We start from the raw sequence: 8,579 nt of genomic DNA on the forward strand, positions 1-8,579 counted from the left end.
TTGTCTGGTATTTTGAGGGCAAGTGGGAATCTATGGTAGTACAAAAAAAGGGTTCACCTCAGGTGGTAGAATTACGAGCTGTATTAGAAGTATTTCAGAATTTTCCCATTCCCTTTAATTTGATTACTGATTCTGCATATGTGGCTGGCATTGTAAAACGTATAGACAGATCTGTTATAGAGCATACACGTAATCAGTGTGTTTTTGAATTGCTGCGAGCTCTGTGGCAAGAAATTCAAATCCGAACTGCATTGTTTTATGTTTTACATGTAAGAAGTCATACTAATTTGCCTGGGTTTATTGCAGAAGGCAATGCCCGAGTGGACTCTTTGGATTCTGACCCCACAAATTCCACTGCAATGACTATACAGGTGCCGGACAATAAACAGCAGGCACGTATGTCACATGAGTTTTTCATCAAGGACATCGGGCACTGCGACGACAATTTCATCTGTCACACAGTGATGCTCGGAATATTGTGACTATGTGTCCTGATTGTCAGCAACTGCCGCAACCTACGCAGATACAAGGAACTAATCCTCGAGGACTGCAGGCCTTGGACATTTGGCAAACAACTGTAACTCACATTGCTGAATTCGGCAGGTTAAAATATATTAATGTAACGATTGACACTTTTTCTTCTTTACTTATTGCTACAGCACAAACAGGTGAAAATGCTGGTCACGTCATTCGACACTGGCGAAAAGCTTTTGCAACTGCGGGCATCCCTAAACAGATAAAAACTGATAATGGGCCTGCCTATCGTTCTGCTAAGGTGCAAGCCTTTTTACAGGCTTGGGGTGTTACTCACGTTACTGGCATCCCTCATTCTCCCACGGGACAAGCGATCATTGAGCGAGCACATCAGACTCTGAAACTCATGCTTTGAAAACAAAAAGGGGGAATGAGTGGTGAGACACCTGAAGCTAGACTGGATAAAGCAGTATATGTACTGAACTTTCTCCAAATTTGAACTGATAAAACTGATCCTCCTGTTGTAATGCATTTTGGGTCAATGAGGGGACGATCGCAGGTGGAACCTGGTGTAAAAGTTTTCATTCGAGATCTGCAAACCGGGCAGTGGATAGGAGCACATGATCTACTAACCTGGGGACGGGGTTATGCTTGTGTTTGTGTTTCCACAGATGTAGGACCTCGTTGGATGTCCCACCGTGGGAAAGGAAAAAGAAGTAACTCAGAATCAGGAGACAGTCACTTGAAGATGGGAGGGTTGCATATAGCTGGTTTTCTATATACTCTCATAGCAAGCCTTACAGCACGGATACCATCTCAACCGAAAACCAATGTCTGGGTTACATTAAAAATTTTTGCAGCTTCTTTACTAGTGCCTGGAGCAGCTGCTGCCAGAGCGTTAAGTACCTTGAATAAGTTGGGATGCTGGCTTTCAAAACAGACCAATGCTACTTCTGCGGCCTTAAGTAATTTGCTGTTAGACATAGACTCAGTTAGACACGCTACACTACAAAATAGGGCTGCTATTGATTGTCTTCTATTAGCACAAGGCCATGGTTGGGAAGATTTTGAGGGAATGTGCTGCTTTAACTTATCCAACCACTCAGAGAGTATACACAAACAATTCGCCCAAATGAAAGAAAACATGAAACATATCACAAAGGAGACAGATCCACTATCCGAGTGGTTAGAGGGCCTGGGACTAGGAGGGTGGCTCGCTAGATTGATTAAAATACTATTGATGGGCTTGCTTGTGCTTTGCGTTATTGCGCTTGTGTTACCATGTATCCTTAAGTGTGTACAGAGCATGATAGAATCTGCTGTAAAAAAGGTATGGATGGTTCAAGAACTTATGGGATCTGCTGATCCTATGATGCCTGAAGAAAAGGTGGAAATACGGATGTATTCATGATCTTTTTAAAACAAAAAGGGGGAATTGTTGGGGAATATTGTTACAATATTGTTACAGCTAGCGGGAAAAATCATAACAAAGAAGGGATTGAGAAATGCTGAATCTACAATGAGGACTGCCAAACAGGTGCTACGCTGGCATGAGAAAGAGGAAGAAAGTTGCAGCTTGCTGATAGGAGTAAGGAGCGCTTGAAACTGCTGAACTGGTATGTGGCTTCGCTTATAGTTGCAAAATAAATAGACAAAGTGTATCAAGAAATAGAATGAAACATTAAACAAAGCACTGCTTCAGAATAACCATGAAAGTAGAAACATGTACTATATAAAAAGAGCTATGCTGCTTGCAATAAACATGCATCAATGACCTGAAACTCATCTACGCGTGCTGTCGATACTGCCACAACTAATGACAGCCGGGATCCTGCTGTCCGTTTTCTCCATTGCAGCTCCACGGCAGCACTTTGCATTTTTATATCTTATTACTCTTAACCAGCACTTCATTAGCACTTTATGTTTCACGTTCAAACTGAGGGCCTCTCAAATACCACCAAATTTCACCTTTGTAAAAAACATTACTATCTTGCTGTCTTCACCTCACAGCATGCAAAAAACATCTCCATTTTTGACCTGTAACTCCAGCATGTCTGATACTGCAGCTGTGATATCTTATCCACACTTAATTCTATGTTTCAAATAGTAGAAAGTTACTAAAATGGCAAAACTGGCCTTCTGCGCTTCGAGGTGATCAGTGACACTTGAGTCATTCTGCATTGCTACAGATTTCAACTTACGCTTCAAACCTCAAGTATGTGGGTACTGTAAATTGCACAGCATTCACCAGCACTGTGCACCATGGAACAGATGCGCACTGGAACTAGACTGAAACCGAGTCATGACATTTTCACTGGAATCGTCACCTAACAAATCCAATTTCTACCACCATAATAAACTCCCAATTTAATGCAACTTGCCTCCCACCAGTCAGACAACAGCAACATGCCTCTGCATTTAGGAAATGTGGACATAAGCACTCAAACAAGGTCTACGGGATACCAAACACTTTCACTGCTTACGTCATTTTTAAGCAACTAACAACGCATTTCTTTTTGGAGGCTATCCTGGAAAATGAAGGGAAAAAAGCAGGAAGATGACTGGAAAAGAAAGATGGAGGAAATAGCAAAAGCTTCAAGAAACAAGAGAGCAACTTACTTAGAAGTTCTGACCTTTTAAAATCCTTAAACATTTTAAAAGTTTTATTCTCAAGATAGTAATTTAGATATAAAAAAATAAAGTATTTAAAACCTGCTTATTAACAAAGTTTGAAAATCAGCACATTTCAGTAAAACAATCTGCGTATGATCATGCCTACGGCTCAGCTTCTTCCATGTAGTTCTTTTATCCATGAAAAAGTCAGGAAATTTATTATTGCAGATGCTGATTACTGTTTGCTAGCAATTCTTTGTGTAGCTTGACCACAGAAATCTAAGGATGGATCGAACTTAGGTCTATAGTCTTTCACCAATAAAATATTCTGTCTGAACAGCCATAAATGGGAATTTTGTTACCATCGAGTAGTCCGTAATATCAGCTATTTATTGAACATGTAGAGGGTACGTGCACCTATTCCGGGTTAAGTACAGGTGCTTTAAAGGCCACTTAAGTACTCCCACATTTTAAGCCTAAAGGCTGCATACAAAGGTACGGGGTATCACAGGCTGTTTAGATTCTGCAACTAAAGTTCACAGTCACCACACCAAGGCAAAACTTCACTCAGTACAAACATGATAAATACAAATGAAGCTGGCTTATAAAAAAAATACTATCCTGGACAAAGCTGAAACAAAAAAGTTAACATTTGATCTTTCAGCCATTAATTGTACAGAACAGTCATTTCATTATCTTATTACGTGAAAGAACAGAAAATGTCCAAAGCACTGAAAAATGACGATAGGAAGTCAAACCCACCTCTTCAGTTATCATGAAGCGCTGATGTTACGCCTTTGGTGATCAGGCAGAGAGAGCAGCACCGCTGCCCACAGGAGCCGGCGGAGATGCGCGGCCCCGCTGGCAGCCCGAGCCGCCCCAGCGCGGCTCCGGCCGGGGATGCCCCGCTCCCGGCGCGCCCCCCCGGGGGGAGCTCCGCGCTCGGTCCGGCGGTGCCCGGGAGCCCGCATCCCCCCGGGAAGCCGCGGGGGAGGCTCTGGGGGGACGGAAAGAGGCCGGCAGTGGGAGATGCACAAGCGCCGGTGTTCAGGGGCTGCAGGGGGGCCTGGGGAAGGGCTGCAAGGGAAGGAAGGAAGGAAGGAAGGAAGGAAGGAAGGAAGGAAGGAAGGAAGGAAGGAAGGAAGGAAGGAAGGAAGGAAGGAAGGAAGGAAGGAAGGAAGGAAGGAAAGAAGGAAAGAAGGAAAGAAGGAAAGAAGCTCCCCGGAAACTGCACGCCTCCCTCCCGCTGCCTCCAAATAAACAGATTCGGCTGCTCGGGGGAGAAAGTGGGAACAGGGACAGAAAGCTCGGAATCTCCCGTTTCAGCCCGCGGAGGACCACCGTCGTCCTCCCCCGACCCCGGTAGGAGGCGCCGCCTTCGACCACAGCCCCCCCGCCGTCCTTCCCCCGCCCGGCCGGTCGGGAGATCCCCGGAGCCCGGGACCCCGCAGGAGGGGCAGGGCGGCGGGGCAGGCCGCGCAGTTTGGGAGCGGGACCCCCCTCCCAAGGAAGCAATAACGGCACTAGGAAAAAGAAACGCGACGGGAACTGACCCCAAACCCGCGAGCTGGAACACGCCCGCCTCCCGCTCTGCCCCCGGAAAGCCCCCACACCTCCAGCTTGCTGCGGGCCCTCGCCCTTCGCGGTAACGCAACAAAGGGCAAGAGCCAGGACTCCGGAGCCGAAGAACAGCAAATACAGGCACGTGTCACCTCTCGGGGACAGGGAAATGGATTAGCGAAAGCAACAAGGCAAGATAAGCTCTTTCAAACGCGCAATTGATTAACAAGTCCCTTCTAATCTGCAGCATCGCTGTTTGCCCTTAAAGACACCATCGGTCTCCTCCTGCACTGCGGTGCATTGAGGCTGAAGCCAGGAAAGGCGGCGGAGGAAGGCGCTGCTTGCCCGCCGAGCTCCCGCACTGCCCGGCGAGGACGGCACGGGAAGGGTTACAGCCCTGGCATGGAAGTGGTGCCTCCTGTCATCTCCTCCCTCAGGCCCTGGGCAAAGCCCCCCGGGAAGGAGCTTGCGAGCGAGGTTCATCTGCTGCAGAGGGGGAGAGGGCAATTTTCCAGAGAATGGTTTCATCAACGAGCTGAAGCCAGCAGCTCCTCCCTCCCCGGTGCATTTCACATCCCGGGGAAAACGAAAACCTTAAACCTCCCTTTTCGGCTGTGAAAGCACCACACATCGTAGGCGTTCGTGGAGGGACAAAGAAAGAAAAAAAAAAGGTTTCTGCGGCTTCTTCTCCAGGAACTGTAGCTCTTACACCATCGCGGCTCTCCCAACCCCACACGCTCCCCAAGGGCCCCAGAAATCGCGGCGCTCGCCTCGCAGATGCCGCACAAACTGGCAACTGGGCAGCAGCCGCCCTGCCGCTGCCACGGCGCAAGGGCAGGTGTTAAGAAGGGCAGTTTATTGAGCCCGAAAAACAAGCGCGGAGCTCGCTGAACCGAGTCCTAGTGTTTCCCGAGCCCAAAGGCTGACCTCCTCAGTCCCCGAGGCTCGGCCAGGTACACAGGGGAAAGGAGACCCTCTAAAGCTCAAGAACACAGGCAGGGAGACCCCGCCGAGCCTCCATCAGCGGCAAGGGCGGCGGCTGCCCCCTCGCCTTTAACCCCCCACCCTTCCGTCTGGTTCCCGCTGGGATTCTGGCAACACGCAACCGCCCAAGTAATAACACATTATTATAACCGCTCCGACGGGAGGGCTGAAGGAGTGAAGGAGGAGACTCCGCTCATGCCATCCACCCCGAGCAACAACGAAACCCCCAACTTTTCCTCTGTTTTCTGCTTCTTTCCCCCTCCCCCCAGCCGCCACCACCCACGCTCGGGGCGCTGAACCGGCCGAGGACAGGCACGGAGCGCCCGCCGCCCGAGCGGGACAGGGGCGCCGGGATGCGCCCGGGGGAAAGCTTTCAGCGAGCCCTCCTCGGCGCAGCCCCCGCTGCCCCCGCCTGCTGCCAGACCCCGCCCCTCGTGAAACACCGCAACAGCACGTTTGCATTTACCGAGAAGAACAAGAAAAAAAAAAAAAGAACGAAAGAAAGGAGAGAGGGAAAGAAAGGAGGGAAAAGTAACCAACATCTACCACCGACGGGGGTTGCCGGCGGCTCCGCCGGTCCCAAACGGACCCGCGCAGCTCTCCCACAAACCGGCGCAGCTTCCCCTGCCTCCCCTCTCCCCGCACAGCCCTTCCCGCACCGCCGCCCCTCCGGCCGGGGGTCCCGCTCCTTACCTGCCGCGCCGAGGCGGAGGGGCCGGGCGGCCGCCAGCAGGGCCACGAGGCGGCCCGCCGCCCCCCGCCGCCCCGGGGACCGTGCTGCCCGCCCGGCCGCCGCGGCTCGGAGCCCCGGGCCAGCAGCGCCTGCGGCCGGAGCGACTGCTGCTGCTGCCAGCTCCTCCTCGGCACCGCCGCCCCGGGCCTGCGCCCCCGCTAACGGGCTGGCCCGGGCTGGGGGCGGAGGAACCCGCTCCTTTCCCCTCCTCCTCCCCCTCCGCCTTCCCTAGCATCCCCCCGGATGACCCCCCCGTCACCCGGGGCACATCCGACACGGGGCAGGGTGGCGAGAGGCGCGGAGGGGCGGACAGGGCACGGACAGGCCCTGCGCTCCGGCACCCGCTGCCAGGGGCCGCCCCCGCCTTTCCCCCCGCACAGGGGCAGGGGGGCCTGACGACCCCCAGGAGCCAGCAGGGCTCGGGCCCCCTCTGAAGGGCGTGTCCTGCCCCCAGGATCCTCGGGAGCCTTCGAGCTTCCTCAAAAAATCCCCAACCAAAGAAAAAGAAGCGGGCGGGGGGCACAGCGGCCAAGCCCACGGCTGCTTCTCTCCTTTGCCTCCTTCCTCCTCGCGGCACAACTGACGCCCTTCTGCACCCACACAGCATTAAGGGATCGGAAACAGTCACTCCTGTCCCCAAACCGTCTCTTGTTTTAGATTTCTATTTCTAAAGATTTGATGCTGAGTAGCACTCAATACACACAAATCCCTTTAAGTTATTCCCCAAATCAAGCTTTAAATTCACAATTGTTTCAGTGAAATTCATTTTCCATTAACTTTACTTCTTGCTGCAAACAAAGGCAAATGCTACAACATATTCCTTCTTCCTGCTTTTGCACCCTGTTTCTTTCCTCTCAGGTCTGCAATTCCATCCTGAAAATTCTTCTGGCACCTGAGGATGACAAAGGGAGGCCTCATCCCTCTTTGACAGGAATGCAGGACTGACTGAATTCGGTCCCTTGCCATCACAACAACACATTTTATAATCCCTTTCAGAAACATATGAAACCTACCGTAAAAGTAGCGAGCAGCTTTTTTATAAGCTCCACTCTTCAGATTAAAGGCTGCTCCAGACCTGGCCTCTTTGATGATTAGAAGCCTACTCCTAATTTCCAGCCTATGTGTGTTCATGACCACTTTACACTCTTTCTCTCTTGTGCCACTATTATCCTTTCACATCAACAGCTTCCCACTTCCCCTCCCTATGGTATAAAATGACCAGAATCACACCTCCACCTTTAGTTTGTCACACTAAAAAAGCCTACATTTTTAAATTTCAAATTTTAAATCAAGACCAGTTCTTTCTGTAAGACATCCTGCTCCGTCTTTGATCAACAAGAACTCTTGGCTCTGTAGCAGCAACAAATTTTGGCTGCCCATTGCTAATGTGTCCTAAGGCTTTTGTGAATACACCAAATCTGTATTAAATATCAAAGACCACTAGGGAAGAGCATCCCCCTACCTAAGAGTCTGCCATTCAAAATTTCTCATTTTCCTCTCCTCTGGCAGCTCATCATCCACCTTACAGTTTTTTGAGGAATCCCGTAAGCTCCATCTTAACCCATAACTTCCCGGATGGAGGTATATCAAATGTTCAACTCAAGTCCAGATGAGTGAGATCTAGTATGTCCTTTGTTTTGAAAATCGCTGAAAGGAAGCTGTTAAGGTCACTTGACATGATCTCTCTTTAGTAAATAAGTTTTATTCTGTTAACTTCTATGATGTTATTTTTTCTTCCAAGCTCTGTTCCAGAGATTTGTAAATTCCTGAGGCCAAACTAACAGATCTGTAGGTATCTGGATGACTTTTTCTAACTTCTCATAAATATTATCTACAGAGCTGAACAAAGCCTTGATCTCTGGGCAAACGGGCAAGATCCCACAGCCACATAACGTGATACACGAAGCATATGCAGTGCATGAGCTGAGGAGAACAAAAAGACTAGAGAGTCTTCTGCTCCTCTCCAAAATAAAGCTGTTACAATGCCATCAGTGGAAGAACTTAAATATCTGAAGTGAAGTCACTATATGGTGTAAAACACTTATCCTGATCAGCTGGGGAAAGAGGAATCCAAACGAGCAGTCTCATTCAATACAGACTGCGCAGCTTCCTTAAGAAGTGATGCAGCTTTGTCCAGTTCTTGTTCTGTTTGTTCCACTGTTGTCACTACTCGAATACTAGAAAAAAGAAACCAGAACATACACAGTAAACTTTA

This window comes from Nyctibius grandis, chromosome 11 (assembly GCF_013368605.1).
Source record: "Nyctibius grandis isolate bNycGra1 chromosome 11, bNycGra1.pri, whole genome shotgun sequence".
In the NCBI taxonomy this organism is placed as follows: domain Eukaryota; kingdom Metazoa; phylum Chordata; class Aves; order Nyctibiiformes; family Nyctibiidae; genus Nyctibius; species Nyctibius grandis.